The following is a 15,093-nucleotide window of genomic DNA, read 5'->3' as shown; positions in this document are numbered from 1 at the left end:
ACCTTTTGAATTTTAGCTGGGTTGTGCCAGCCTGAGTATTCAAGTATCCTTTGCACTTCAAGTGAAGAATCTCAAGTGAAAGTAATTTTTGTGAAATCCACAAGCATTTTGTGGACATGGCAGTGTGCGTAATTGTCAGAATCTGTGCCCAATGCCTTTTTGTAGGTCACATATCATTCACAGAGTTATTGTAGTAGAGGTAGGACACTAATAGTGCTTGATTTATGTCTTTTTTAAAAATTTGGGATTTGTAATGTGGTGTATCAGCAAATGAAGAAAGAAGTTGTCAGTGAGATTACAGATGTGATGGGCAAAATTACAGCAGATTTTAAAATTAATTTTACTTCAATAACTGTGTTTTAGCCACTTTTACATTGTGGTATAAGCCGCTGTCAAATATTGGAAGACTAAGACCGGGATTTCCCGTGCCCGTTGGCATCGGGCTTGTTTGGTGGTGTGAGCAGACAATATGGCGAGAAGGCCAAAAGTCGGTTTCACGACATTGTGAAGCCAGTTTGCGATCGTCCACCGATGGCGGGCCACGTTCCCCGCCATCAGACTTCGGGAACCTCATTGTAATATATCAGCATATCATTATAAAGCTTTTCACAACAGCATATAAAGTGCTTACCCTTGGTGGGCTGCACTTTGAGGCAAACCCGGAGGTGAGCACACAGTAATTTTGCGGACCTGTTGAACCTCAAGGTTGAAGCATGTTGGGGGCAGAGGGGTGGTGGCAAGGGCTGCTTTGTGGTTGAGGCATGTTGCGTGGGGGAGTGGCAAGGGTTGCCCTGTGATTCAACGTAGTGCACAAGCAATGCGGGTGGGTGCGGCGGTGGGTTAGGGAAGCAGCCAGGCATTAAGGAAACCTTATATAAAGTGTCCATTCCTCTGCAGCTGAGACAGTTCAGGCACAGCCACATTGATATGATTGGAGTCGGGCCTCTAGCTTATCTGCCCACTGAAACAATGCAGAGGCATCAAAGTGCCACCAAATGCTCCAGAGCTTTTCACCCCTCGGGCACAGGCAGCAAACTAATGAGTGTTTTAGTGGACAGCAGAACAGTTAGACAGCTGGGCACATTGTACAATCTCCTTGCTAAAGCTGGCCATGGAGCAGCCACTGGTGGAGGCGCTCACAGTCCTTTGCAATGTCAGCATCCTGCTTTGGACCAGTCTCCCCCAAGCTAACAGTGCAGCCTTGCAGTGCGGGTTAGGAGAATGTGCCTGAGCTGAGAGCACAGCATGCAGTCCAGTGGGCGAAGCTGCTGCCAATCAATTGGGTGGCGTGGGGCGGAGGTGACTGGGGTTTCGGGCAGCCATGCACTAATCTCTGGCCACCCAAGTGGTGGCCAGCACTCTTTAGGATGCATTAAGGTGCTTTCAGACTTAACCAGGGCATGTTCTTAATGTGCCCATGCTAACTCATGTATCTCTCTCTTTCATCCTGCAGCACAAGGAGGATCATGGAGCCTGATGAACTAGATATATGCCTCGTGGCTTACAGAGAGTGAGGATTACTGAAAAGAGAGCGAAGGAGGCGCCTGGCTGCGCAAAGGGAGGAGCAGTAACCTCTGAAGAAGGGGCTGCTGGGGCTCTCACACACGCCGCTGAAGAGCCACAGTGAGCCATCGCTGGTTGGTGCCTAGCTAGACCCAGGGTCTATAGATGCTGCCTTTCATCCCTGCAGATGACCGAGAATCAGTGTCGCTGAAGACTGCGCATGTCTAGCGAACTGGTCGGTCACACCTGCCAGCTGCTGCAGGATTTGGTGCCACAGGGTCATGGAGGGCATCCACTGCCAGTGGCTGTGAAAGTGACAGCAGCACTCAATTTTGACGCCAGTGGCTCCTTTCAGGGCTCCACAAGTGACCCATGTGGGCATCACAAGCTTCCACCCACAAATGCATCCATAAGGTCATGGATGCCATTTTCATGAGGGAGCACAACTTGCGCATTTTGCCTTTGGACCAGGACAGCCAGGATGCGAGAGTGATTGGATTTGCCCAGATCTCGGGTTTCCGACAGGTGTATGGTGCCATCTACTGCATTCATGTGGCGCTCGGATCTCCATTACAACAAGCGGTCAACTATGTCAACCACAAGGGATTCCACTTGCTGAATGTGCGGCTGGTGTGCAACCGCCACAAACACATCCTGCAGGTGTGCGCACAGTTTCCAGGGAGTGTACACGACTCCTATATTCTCACTCGGCCACAGATCCCTGACTTCTTCCAGGGTCCACAGAGGCTGCAGGGATGGCTCCTCAGGGACAAGGGCTACCTGCAGAGGGCGTGGCTGATGACACCCGTGCGGCGGCCTCAGACTGCAGCAGAGCAACGGTATAACGAGGCTCATGCAGCAACTCCCAACTTGGTGGAGCAGACCATTGGGATGCTGAAGATCAGGTTCTGGTGCCCGGACCAGTCTAGTGGAGCCCTGCAATACAGTCCACAGAGGGTGTCACGCATCGTTGTCACCTGCTGTGCCGTTTGCAACTTGACGCTGCAATGGGGAGATGAGATGGAGGAGTTGGAGTTCTCCTCCGATGAGGAGGACGCTGAAGGGGATGAGGGTGAGGAGGTCCTTGAAGGTGACGATGACGTGATGAGACCCTCACACTGGCCAGATGAAGCAGGCACGCTTGGGAGGCCCTCATAGCTGCTAGGTTTGTGGAGGATGATGACAACATGCAGTGAATTGACCCCATAGATCCTCACATTGCATCTGTGAACTTTTGACTCCAGTCTGGCTTATGGCAGCGCAAATACCTTCTGTGAGTATGTGCCTGTCATGGAGACACAGTGGAGGCCCTAATGGTCACCCGATTAAGGAAGATGAAGATGACATGCAGTGAGGACCCTCCAAGGATCTTCACATAGTCTCTGAGAATGTCTGACTCCTGTCTGGCTGAGAGCAGCTCACTTGCGCTCTGTGATCAGGGTCATATCATAGAGATGCAGCCATGAAACTTTTTAAAAGCATCTGATCCTTTGTCTTATTTCAGCACTTGACCCCTTCAGGAGCACAGCGTCACTGGTCACATCTGCTGAAGAGATGGGGACCAGCCCCACCTCAAAGGTGCTGAGAGCCCACAGAGAATGATGGAACTCTGTGATGCCTGCCCACGACATTCTGGCAGCAATGACAAGCACCATCAAGGTGCAGGCATCAGTAATGTGTCGAGGAGGCCGGACCATCACTTTGGCCTGATGGCTGCACGAATCACAGGGAAGAGGCCCTGGACTGAGACACCTGCCTTTATCTTATGCAGGAAGGATTCACATCTGAGTGACAAGAACACTGCTCATCAGAACAAGGAGCCATAGGCAGGGAGACATTCTCAGGAGTTTATTGCCAATAGTGAACAGTATGTACATGTGATCAGCACCTGTGCCCAGGCTTTGCAACGACATTATCTTAACCTTCCTTGCCCTGCCACTACGTCTTGGTGCTCCCTGGACATCCACAGTGGAGGTGGAGACAGCCTGACGACTGCTGACCCCCACTGTGATGACCTTGACAGTTGTCCTCTGGAGGGCCGAGACCCGCAGGGCCCCGATGTGCTTTTGGGGTCTTGCTACATGGCAGTGGCACCCTCCCCGGCCAGTGGAGCTGGAGTTGCTGAGGTCACAGGAAGAGGGGATTTGGATGGGCTGGACACTCTGGGAGTCACCTGGATGGATGGCCCTGGGGGCGGGACAGGGGGGTGGTTCACCTGCTGATCCTCCTCCCCAAGGGGCCCTGGCTGACTCCTTGAGGAGAAAGGATAGCTGGAGTGAGATCGAGATGTCCTGCACCCCTCTTGCATACACACTACTGGAGGCCAACTATGGCATCAGCGATGGAGTTGAGCCAATGCAGCAATGGCTGACCAATGACCTGGACCAAGGTCTCCATGGCGACTGCCATCCTACCAGTGTTGACCTCGGTGCGTTGGCATGCCAGCACTATCACCTCAGCCTGAAGGCAGACAGACTCCTCTATCGTGCCTTGCATCTGAGGACTGCAGCGGACATCCTTCCTGATGTTCCAGCAGTCGTCCGAGTGCCGGACACCTGGGAAGTCCTTGCCGCCACCTGCTGTGGATCAGAAAGTGTGATGTGCTCAACAGATTGTAAAGCTGAGTCCCACCGAGATGTGTGTCTCTGCGCTGGTGGAGGATGTGAGTGAGCGCTGTGATGGGACTTCAAGTAAGGTGCCTCTGGATTCCTCTTCAGAGGTGTCTTTGGGGTTTTACTGGAGGCCCTAGGTTGTAGATTCTGTCGACGGTTTCCAGATGTACCTGCGAAAGCAAGGGGAGATAATTAGTGCATGACAGCGGCCTGTGAAACAGGACACATCACTCAGGGCATGGTTGTCTGATGGATGTTACACTGTTAGATCCTCACTTGGTGGAGCACCGCCGACCTCACCATCAGCACAGGGATGGTCTAGATCCTCGCTGGCCAGCTGGATGGCTCTGTTTTCAGATTCCATGAGGACCTTGATTTCAGGCATTCCTCCACCAGTCTGAAAACTCTCCCTCTTGTTCTTGTTGTGTGCCAGCATGAATAGAGATGGAGAGAGTGCAAGCAGGATGCCTGCTAGACCAGGTGATAAGTATGCTTGGCCTGTGTGGGTGGTGAGGGGTCCCATGGATGAGATGAGGACAATGAAGGTGTGTGTGAGAGAGTGAATGGTGATGTCCCTTAAACATGTCCCGTGAGATCCCTGTGGATGTGCGATGGGTTTGTTGAGTGTGTGCGTTGAAAGTGATGAGAAGAGTGACTTATCCTGGTGGAACGGAGGAGACCATTCATCCTCTTGTGGCACTGGGTGGCTGCCCTCTTTTGAAGTGGTGTTGGCACCAGCCAGCACTGCCACCGCCTCCCCAGCCGGATTTGTGAGGTTGCTGCCAAAGCAGGGATATAGGACATCACGGTGAGCCTCCACCGCATCCAAAAGATGCTCAAGGAACACGTCATTGAAACTGGGGACTGCAGTCTTTTTGCCTTTCAGGGCCATATCGTCTTTGCAGCAGCCATGGGCTGGAAGCACTGAGGTGCGTGCACGTGGCTGGACTTTAAATATGGTGCCCGGCTTGCTGGAGCAGTGAGGTGATGGCATGGCAGGCGAATGAGAGCCCACCCACCGTGGGAATGGCGTGTTTCCCGGGAATGTATAACTAATGCGGCAGTTTTGGGATGATACAGCGTGAAAAGCTGCCATTGTGGCCTACGAGTAAACCATCATTTTACCCACCCGCTACCGCACTTAGAGTGGAATCGTCTCAGGTTTGCACTAAGAACACATTTATTTTGTCTTTTCTAAGTAAAGAATTTAAAGGGGATACTCCAAGTTTGGTGGAGGTGTTCTTGTGGACAGTTGGGGCTGGATTTTGTCCTACTGTCATGGCGCGTATTGGCAGGCCCAGTTGGGGATCTGGCGCAGGTCTGTGGTGGTCAGCTGAACCCGGTTACTTGGCGGGAAGCTTATGAATGTGGGCGACGTGGGTTTGCCACTGGATCATGTGGTGGGGGGGGCGGGGGGGAGAGGTGTGGCTTTGACATCAGGAAGCCCACATTACCTGATGGCCATACAGGAGCTGACACCATATTTAAAGGGCAGCCAGCCCTGTGTTAGAACTGGAAATTGTCTTGCGTTCTGCAGTTTGAATCTTCAGCATCTGATTTCTGTTGCTCCAGCACATAAAGACATTCCAAAGCCCAGGGAGAAGCTCCTCCCCCATCGCACAAGATCATTGGATGTCATCGATGAGTTCAACTGAGATCTTGGGTGTCCCTGCCCAGCCAGGGCATCCCCTCCAGTGCTCGAGGATGAAGAAGGACAGGGTGGATGATTCCCATGCTGCCTCTACCTCTCCCTTTCCTTACAGGCAGCCTCTTAAGTGTCCTCCCCTTAGGGACTCAGATCTATGGTGCCACTTTAAGGGATGTTTCTTCTGCACCTCAGATGTTCACTGCCCCTTTAAACATGGGCCCAGCACTTCAGGGTTCTGAATTTCCTGCTTGAGGCTCTGCCCCTTAAGAGTGCCAGCTCAGCAAATTTTCACACGAGGAAACATCTTCAAGATCAATCCAGTGCCTTGTGACTCAATCTCCTGGGAACTGACTAAAGGACTCCTACACTGAGTCAAGAAAGCCACATATAAGTCACCAACTTTCACTGGGCGCGTTACTGAAAGCACGAGAGACACATGAGTTTCACTAAATCAGGGAAGCAGTACTAAATCATGTGGGCTCACAGGGCTGGCTGCTCTGAAGAAGAGTCACACAGACTCGAAACGTTAACTCTGTCTTTCTCGCCACAGATGCTGTCAGACCTGCTGAGTTTTTCCAGCATTTTTTGTTTTTGTTTCAGATTTCCAGCATCTGCAGTATTTTGCCGTAAATCATGTGGAATTGTATTTAAATTGTATGCAAATTGGAAATGGGTGCTAATGGGCAAGTTTCCTACTTAACCTGTTTGCCATTGACTTAATCGTTTATAGTTTTCCCACCTCTGGGAGTCTGACATGCGACTATCTGCACAATTCCCCATGCCCGCCTGCCACCTTGCCAGCTGCAGCGGGCTTCACAAAACCCAGCCCTTGATTTAATTCTGCTTTTATAAATTTGATGTATTTTCTCAAAGGCATCAATTTGAAATGGATAAATCCTGACTAAATCCAAGCTCATCAACGCTTTCGATTGTTACCGACAAATTTGTAATTCCTTTGGTGCAGATCCAAACATTTCACCTGCTTTGACTTAGTTCGTGTGCTGGATGCATTAGCAACACCCTTTTTCTTGCCACTATTTAACCACGTAAACAAAAGTGACTCCAGATCAGTTAGATATCGGAGATGATGAAGTACATTTTTGTCTTCATCACATGGGCAGTAATCTGGTTGGAGAAAATCACCTGCCCATTACAGAACCTGCCTGGTCTGTCAATCCAAATTGCAACCCAAGAAACCAACGCAAGTTGTAAATCCGATTGTTGTTACCAAATGAGATGGATCAGCAGTGATTTGCAAAGAATGGTCTGGGAAAGAGAAAAATAAAGTTTGGAATAGGGCCTCGTCCTGGGATGCAAACAACAGAGATTGTGACATTGCTTAAGCAACGTTAAATTTAAACGCAATATCATGATACTGAGACTTGATGCTTAACTGTTTTTATTCGTTCATGGGATGTGGGTGTCACTGGCTAGGCCAGCATTTATTGTCCATCCCTAATTGCTCTTGTTCAGAGGGCATTTAAGAGTCAACCACATTGCTGTGGGTCTGGAGTCACATGTAGGCCAAACAAGGTAAGGACAGAAGATTTCCTTCCCTAAAGGACTTTAGTGAACCAGATGGGTTTTTATGACAATTGGCAATGGCTTCATGGTCATCATCAGACTTCCAGTTCCAGATTTTTATTGAATTCAAATTTCATCATCTGGTGGGATTCAAACCCGGGTCCCCAGAGCATTACCTTGGGTCCCTGGAATACTAGTCCAGTGACAATACCACTATGCCACCATCTCCACATTGCAATTTATTTTTGAATATTTATTTGGATTACTTATCTGTTAAAATCATTACTAAGATGTCAGAAGTAATATACTGTTATTGAATTCATCAGCTGGTCAATGCAACAAATATGGATTCACACATCATGTGACTTAATGCATTGGAATTTGTAGCAATGGAAAATCACTATGGCAAGCATGGTTATACATTTAAATATATAAAATACATATATAACTGTCAATATGTTAGTAAAAAGACGAGTCTGTGGGTAATGCCTGTGCTCTGGTATGCAGCACATGGGAACATAGGATGTGGAGTTTGTAATCGGATACCAGTGACAAAGCATCAATCTGGAATGCAGTAGTGTATATAATTTGATCCAGTCAGTGGCAGTCATGTTGGGGACAGGCAGTACAGCCTTCAAGCTTTTCTTTACAATGCAGAGAGAGTTGTCAACATATAGTGGTATTGCAGGCACAGCCCCTCAGGTTTCAGCCAATGCACAGTGCTAGCATTTCCACAGTTTATACAAAGCACAGTGCTAACCGTGTCCATAGTCCAGACAATGCACAATGCTATCACTCTCCACCATTTAGACAACACAACATTAACACTCTTCCCGTTTAGACAATGCACAATAATCTCCACCATTTAAATGATGCACACAAAACGGTCCCCACTGTGCAGACAATGCATGTGCTACCACTGCCACAGTTTATACAAAGCACAGTGCTAGCACATGTCCATAATCCTGAAAATGCACAATACTAACACTCCTCACCATTCAGACAACACACCCGCTAACATACTCCATGTTCAAACAGGACACACAGCACTACTCCTGAGTTCAGATCTGACTGGTTTCTGCTGGGCAGGCAGGGTTAAAATTGCTTCCTAACCTTTTGCAGCAACTACTGTTTGAATTCAATTTTACTTACTTGCCAGATTTCAATACAGAACAGCAGTATTTCATTTTCCTTTCAGGAAGTATTTGCAACTGTGATAACCAGTCTCCTTTTGTAGAAACACACTACTCATACTATTTGTTGGGGTGGTGGGTTTGGAGCTGGTGGAGGGGGGTGTCATTTCAATACCTGGGTGAAGGCCTTGGGAATTGAATCACCCCATCAGCAACCCTTCCTCAGCCTTTATAGAATCTGCCATTGATTTCAATGAAATGAAAATCGAGCAGTGGCCCACTCCACCAGTGAGATTGAAAATGATGACATTGGGAGAAATTCACTCCACTAATGGAAAGTTCAAGGGTGGCAATGAGTAGCATCAGTTTCGATGTGAAAGGAAGCTAAGCATTGAAACTCTCCAATTAAAAGTTTAGTATTCTGTCCAGTTGCGTTTACAACAAAGACTTGCAGTATAATATAGCAAATGAATGAAATCCCTTTGAAATGCCAATGTGATATTAACAATCTCTATTTCATAACAGTTTCCGTGCTCTAATTTCATTTAGCTGCTATTTCAAAAATAATGCTAAGATTTATCTACTTGAAAAGTGGAAATGAAAATGCTGCCATAATCGTCTCAGCTTGAAAAGGATCAATTTCTTCACATTGAAATGTACTCTGTAGAACTAGATCGATAGCTTTAAGCTAGTTCCTCAATTTCAATAGCTGCTTTGACTGAGGTACCAATGTTTTTGGACCAAAAATTAAAGGATTTCACATGCCACAAAGGTAGATAGTTATGTGAAGCTAGAAAGGATTTGACTTGATTAGTTTAAAGTAGTTCTCCATCTTCTATCTTTTTATAATATGAGTAAGTGTAGAAAATACAGGAATTTTGCTTTCCAGCCTAAAATGTAAAATTCAAATTTATATTCCTAATGGTTATTTGTGTGGGGGACATGTTCCGTTTGTTATCTAAGGATGCGCCTGCCTAAGAATTTGTGGATTGGATTTTATGCTCCTCTGCTAAGGGGTTTGAAGGTAGAGAGGGCACATAAAATCCAGCAAGTGGCCTTCCCACCACCTGTCTACCTGCCCCTGACCTGTCTGAAATTTTACAGGGGTTGGTGGGGAGGTGGCGTCAGGGGGCCTGTCTACCCTTGGGCCTATTAAGCCCTTAAGTGGCCGATTAATGACCACTTAAGGGCGTCATCCTGCTGCTACTAGTATTTTACCCACGATGGTGGGGGGAGACCCCGCAGTTTTAGCTGGAATGGTGGAGACTTGCAGAAAAAACTTGCAAGAAAATTATGTGAAATGAAAGAATGCAACTCTCAGGGTAGCTTGAACAGGCTGCAGAACTTTTCCCAGGAAAAGAGAAAACTAAGATGAAACCTGCTGGAGGCCTTTAAAATTCTGAAGAATTTCGATAGAGTGGATGTGGAGACTCTCTTTTTCCATTTATGGCAGGTTCAGGACAAGGAGATATAAATATAAGATAGCCACTCACAAATTAAGAAGATTTATTTTACACAGAGTGACAAAATTGTAGAACCTGCTGTCACATGGAGCTGTTGAAGCAGGAGCATTGATGCATTTAAGGTAAGGAGAGGCATTATGCATACATGAGGGGAAAAAGGAATTGATGGTTATGGAGGCAGGGTGGGAAGGGATAATTAATGGGTGGAAGCTTGTGCCAAGTATAAATACCAGCATTGACCAGTTTGGCCAAATTGCCTTTTTTTTGTACTGTAAATTCTATATAACACCACCCACCCCACCCCCCTTAAGGTTGCCTTAAGGTTGGACGGGCAGGTCTTTAATGATCTTAATTAGCCTGTCAATGGCCGCAGTTGGCCATTGACAGGTTGGCAGGTGGACAGCTGATTTCGCTGTCTGTTCGCCTTCCTAAAAATTTAAAGGGACCGGGATGACGTCGGGGGTTCCTCCCGATGTCATTCCGCATCATTTTCTGTTGGCGAGCAGGCCCCGCCCCCAAATCGCCGACGGGAAAATTCTGGCCCATGTTTAGCTGAATAGCTGCATCCATACAAACTCATTTCTCCAGGGCACCTGTAGATGCTTTGGGGGCAAATAAGATAAAGTTAATACATTCAAAGTTCACATGTTCCAAAAAATTATGGGCATTGAGTAGTGCTGTATTTAGGGATATTCATTCTCATTAACATTTATTTTTTCCACCTTGTATTAATTTTAGCCAGTGGCAAGTGGACTTGTATTCAGACCTGATGGGGAAAGTATTTTGAATGGTAAGGTAGCTTTTTTAAAAAGGGTTAATGTAACTAAAGAGTCATTTGAATTTATGTTTTGGCTTTATATAGTGGAGCATCCCTATTACAAACACGATTAGTAAACCTTTCATTAAAACAAACTTCTTTCCTCCGATGCAGAGCAAGGTCCACAATAGCCTTTGAAGAAGCTCAAATGTTAATGAGATTATTTTCTAAACAGCACTCTTTTCACCAATTGACATTAGGTTAACAATAAGTATTAACTCAGTTTAAAACATAACATTTAATTTTTAAAATTTTGTTATTAAGCAACTCTACGTAAACCTTTTTCCAATCTCATCCATTTATATAATGAGAAACCATTTGATATATTGACTTATCTATCAGCAAAAAGGTTTTTAACTGGTAACAATCTTTTCAATACGCTCAAAATGGCACTAAAACATTGTCTTGCATCTTTATCCACGTGTCAAATGCGCAGAATTGGGAGAGTTCCAGTTCTGTAAACCCAATTTTTAAAAATGGCTGCCTTGACAGGCGGCCCTAGAAGTAGTGAGGGGGATGCCAAGTTTGGAGGTGGGCTGGGCAGAAGGTTTACCTCAGGGCTCTAGCACTATGTCCAAAATTAAAAATGAAGAATAAAATATGAAACATCCTTCCAATCCTCACCCCTCAACCCCCTCACCCCACCCCCACCCCCCCACCAACACACTACCCATACCACATCCATGCCCCCTCATGCTCTGGACCGACCTCCATGGCCCTCCTACCCTCCATGCCAACCTATGCCTCTGTACCATAGGCATTTCTTAGCCCCTATGCTAACAGTACCAACCCATGCCTCCCCCCACTCACTACTCTTTTTTCTTACACCTACCATGCTGACTCACCCGATATCCAGCATGGGCAGACCTCAGGAACTATGAGATGAGATTTTAAAAAATGTTCTAAGTGTCTATTGCAGACTTCACTATGTTGAACAAAACAGTCTCATTCATAAAAACACATTTACTACATTTACATTCTTTCAATTACATAAAACCTTGTAACAACAAACATTTCATTCAAGTGCACAATCCCTTATAACAACAAGCATTAGAATTCATGCCTTTTTAAGGAGTCAAACCCACTTTTAGCTGTCAAACCAACTGTGAAATGGCAGGCACCCTACTGTGATAATGGATGTTTGTGAGATCAGTCATGCAGCAGTAATCCAGTAATGGAAGCCCTCCAGCTTATGTCAACAGAGAGTGTGAAATAGCAAGCAAGCAATCATTTTTTCTTAGACATTTTTTTTCAAAAAGTTAAAGGGCATGACTTTTAAAATGCCTTGGCAGTTCCCTTTGACAGGTATTTTTGGCAGGTCCTCTTGACACTTTTGACAGGTCCTTTTGTCAGTTGATTTTGATAGGCCTGTTGACAGCTTCAATGAGCTTGACAATTAATGAGTTTATGCACTTTATACACACACACTAGTGCTTACTTTTAACAACTCCAAAGGGCACCTGACCTCCCCCAAAGGTGTCCTAAGATCAGATCCGAAGGGGTACCTTAACCTCTCCAAAGCGCCACCCTGGCTATCAAAAGAAATGCACAAAGTTCAAATTTGCTCTTACCAGGCCTACTCTGCACACTTCAGGTATCACACTCCTGGGCTACCAAAATTCAATTTGAGTGGAGGCAGATGAGGATTTAAATGGCCAGCTGCCTCTGTGAACCATGCATTTGTGAAACGCGAACTACCCCCGTGAACATGGGAAGTGCTGTGTTCGAGGGGTGGGACTTAAGATTTTCAGGCACTTCTGCCATTTTCACCAGGATGGAGAAGCTCTATGACATGGTGAAAATCTGGCCATTGTATTTTATCAAAGATGATAGAAGTATTAATTCATAGACTAAACTAACAATAGTGCAGTAATATTGCCTTTTTCTAATGTGCATGAATGGTGTCATGCTTTATCAGTTTGATATCGATTAGCTTTCATTTGGGAAATTCAATTTTCTCTGTCTTGCCTCCAAGAGAGAATTTTACGCAGTTCCAAGATATGAGTAACATCTATTAAGATCACTTTCTGTAGCTGGTAGTGCTGTCAATAAATACATTAGTGAGAGTGTAGTGTGGCTTCTGTTCAATATACTTTTTGCCTGTGGCTGCAAACTGATATTTTTTCTGATGCTTGAAATAATAAATTACCATCATTGTTTCCATCCTCTCAAATAATCACTTCTAATCCCAAAGCATTTCACAACTAACTTGTCTTCATTTTACCACCTATTACATTTTCAAGTTTTTATGACACCATTTCCTACCTCAGAAATTTCTCATTAACATGATAAATTGGTTCCCATTAATTAAACACTGTCCTTCACGTTTATAAAACCATTTTTAGAAACCCTCTACCTAAAATGACTCCCTTTAGCCCAATCATCCTCTCCAGCCAGCACCTCATCTTTAAATTCCCCTTTTTGTCCAGGGTCCTGGAACATGTCACTTCCCAGCTCTGTGTTGATCTCTCCCACATCATTGTGTTACAGTCCAATTTCTGTCCTGGTCAATATCACTAACAATATCCCCTGTGGCCATAGCATTTAATTCCACATCTCCTCAAATGTGTTCAACTATGTCCTCCCATGGTTCGCCCCCATTTGTCTATTTGAATGGAACCAGTATATCTCCAATAATGACTTCTCCAAATGTTGCATGACTACCTCAGGAGTTTTGTATGTATTCTTCTTTGGTTGCCTCCTCCTCTTCATCAACATATTTCCCTCACTGTCGTGGGGCAACATTTTCCCCCCGGTCGGAGGTGGGAGGGCAGTGCAGGAGCGGGCATGGGCAGGCGGCTCTCTGATCGGCGCCCCCGATCAAGGGCACGCCGCCATTTTTCATGGGCGGGCCCGATTGGGCGGGGGGGGGGGGTGGAATGGCAAATGCGGAATTGTGCACCTTCACGCATGTGCATGAAGGAGTGCTCCCATCTCCCTGGGCAAAATTTTGCCGTCGGTGAGCAGGGGGCGGGGCCCACTCGCTGACACGAGTCACTCCCTGTTTTACCTTTAGCGGCAGAATCTTCAGCCATCTCAGCACCACTCTGCGGAACATTCTCCCTCTCAACATTTCTGTCTCTAAAATTCCATCCCCATCTTTTAAAAACCTTTTTGAACCCTTCTCTGGCGAAGCTTTCTGTGTTCTAGATTCAGGATGTTTATAATTGCATGGCCCCAATAATCTGTAAATTGTACTTTTCTTTTGTAGTCTTAACTCTTGTGCTAATCTGTTTATTGGATTTAACACGGTTTCACTCTATGCTCATATACTCCATTTATGGCATTATCACCTTTTTTAGTATCTTTGGTGATCAGGTATCAGAGCTGATTGAACAGAACTGTATGACCCTGCATTGAATGGACATCTGTATATAACAATTATTTAGTGAACGAGCTGGTATTCATTATAACAGGGTTAACTCTCCGATTCAAAAGCCAATGTTTCTAGAGTGTCAGAGGCCAGATGGAAGCCGTGCGAAGGAGGAAAGTGGGGTTAAGTGTGATCCTTTTCTGTTCCTAGAATTTCCAACGTTAATTTAGATTTCAATATCGTACGGCGATTATCATGGGGGATTTTAATCTACATATAGACTGGAACAATCAGATGGCAAAGGTAGCGTAGATGATGAATTCATAGGCCTGAATTTTTCCGTCGGTGGGCTGGGAGCGGGGCCCGCTCGCCGATGTGAAAATTACCCGGGATGATGTTGGGGGTACCCCGGACATCGTCCTGCCCCATTTAAATCTTCAGGAAGGCGGGCGGACAGCGCGATCAGCTGTCTGCCCGCTAACCTGTCAATGGCCAATTGAGGCCATTGACAGGATCATTAAGGCAATTAAAGGCCCTGCCCGCCCAACCTTAAGTCTGGCGGGCAGGCCAGGAGCCCCAGTGGACTTCTGATAATACATGAAACCCCATCCACTGGTGGGATGAGGTTTCATGTCTGTTTTTAAAAAGTTTACATTGTCACATGAGGGGGACATGTTAATAATTTTTTTATTATTCTATTTTTGATACTTAAAACACTGTCAGTGATCTCCCTGAGACTTAGACTCAGGGAGATGTGCGCTTTTTCGCACTCTGACAGTTGGGGAATCCCTCCCCAACCCCAACCCCTCCCCCCCTGCACAGGAAGCGCATAGCGCTTCCCACCAGGCAGCCCGCTGGGTGGGCCTTAATTGGCCCGCCCACTTAAAATAGCGGCGGGGCCCGTTTCGGTGGCGGCGATTGGCTGCCCGCCCGCTGCTGAGCCGGTGGGGCCCGCCTGCCCATCAAGGGCAAAATTCTGCCCATAATGTTTTCAGGATAATTTCGTAGATCAGCACGTTCTGGAACCAACCAGGGATCAGGCTATACTAGACCTGGTATTGTGCAATGAGATAGGATTAA

The 15,093-nt window shown here is 46.3% G+C and overlaps 1 protein-coding gene across 1 annotated transcript in view; it reads left to right on the top strand.

Moving 5' to 3' along the window:
* spock1 (SPARC (osteonectin), cwcv and kazal like domains proteoglycan 1) overlaps positions 1–15,093 on the top strand; it is a 561,184-nt gene that overhangs the window by 178,862 nt on the left and 367,229 nt on the right. The gene's annotated exons all lie outside the window — the stretch shown is intronic.

Source organism: Cetorhinus maximus, chromosome 10 (genome assembly GCF_964194155.1).
Source record: "Cetorhinus maximus chromosome 10, sCetMax3.hap1.1, whole genome shotgun sequence".
Lineage (NCBI taxonomy): Eukaryota > Metazoa > Chordata > Chondrichthyes > Lamniformes > Cetorhinidae > Cetorhinus > Cetorhinus maximus.
The sequence above is the reverse complement of the archived record's forward strand: the minus strand, read 5'-3'. Positions and strand labels throughout refer to the sequence as shown.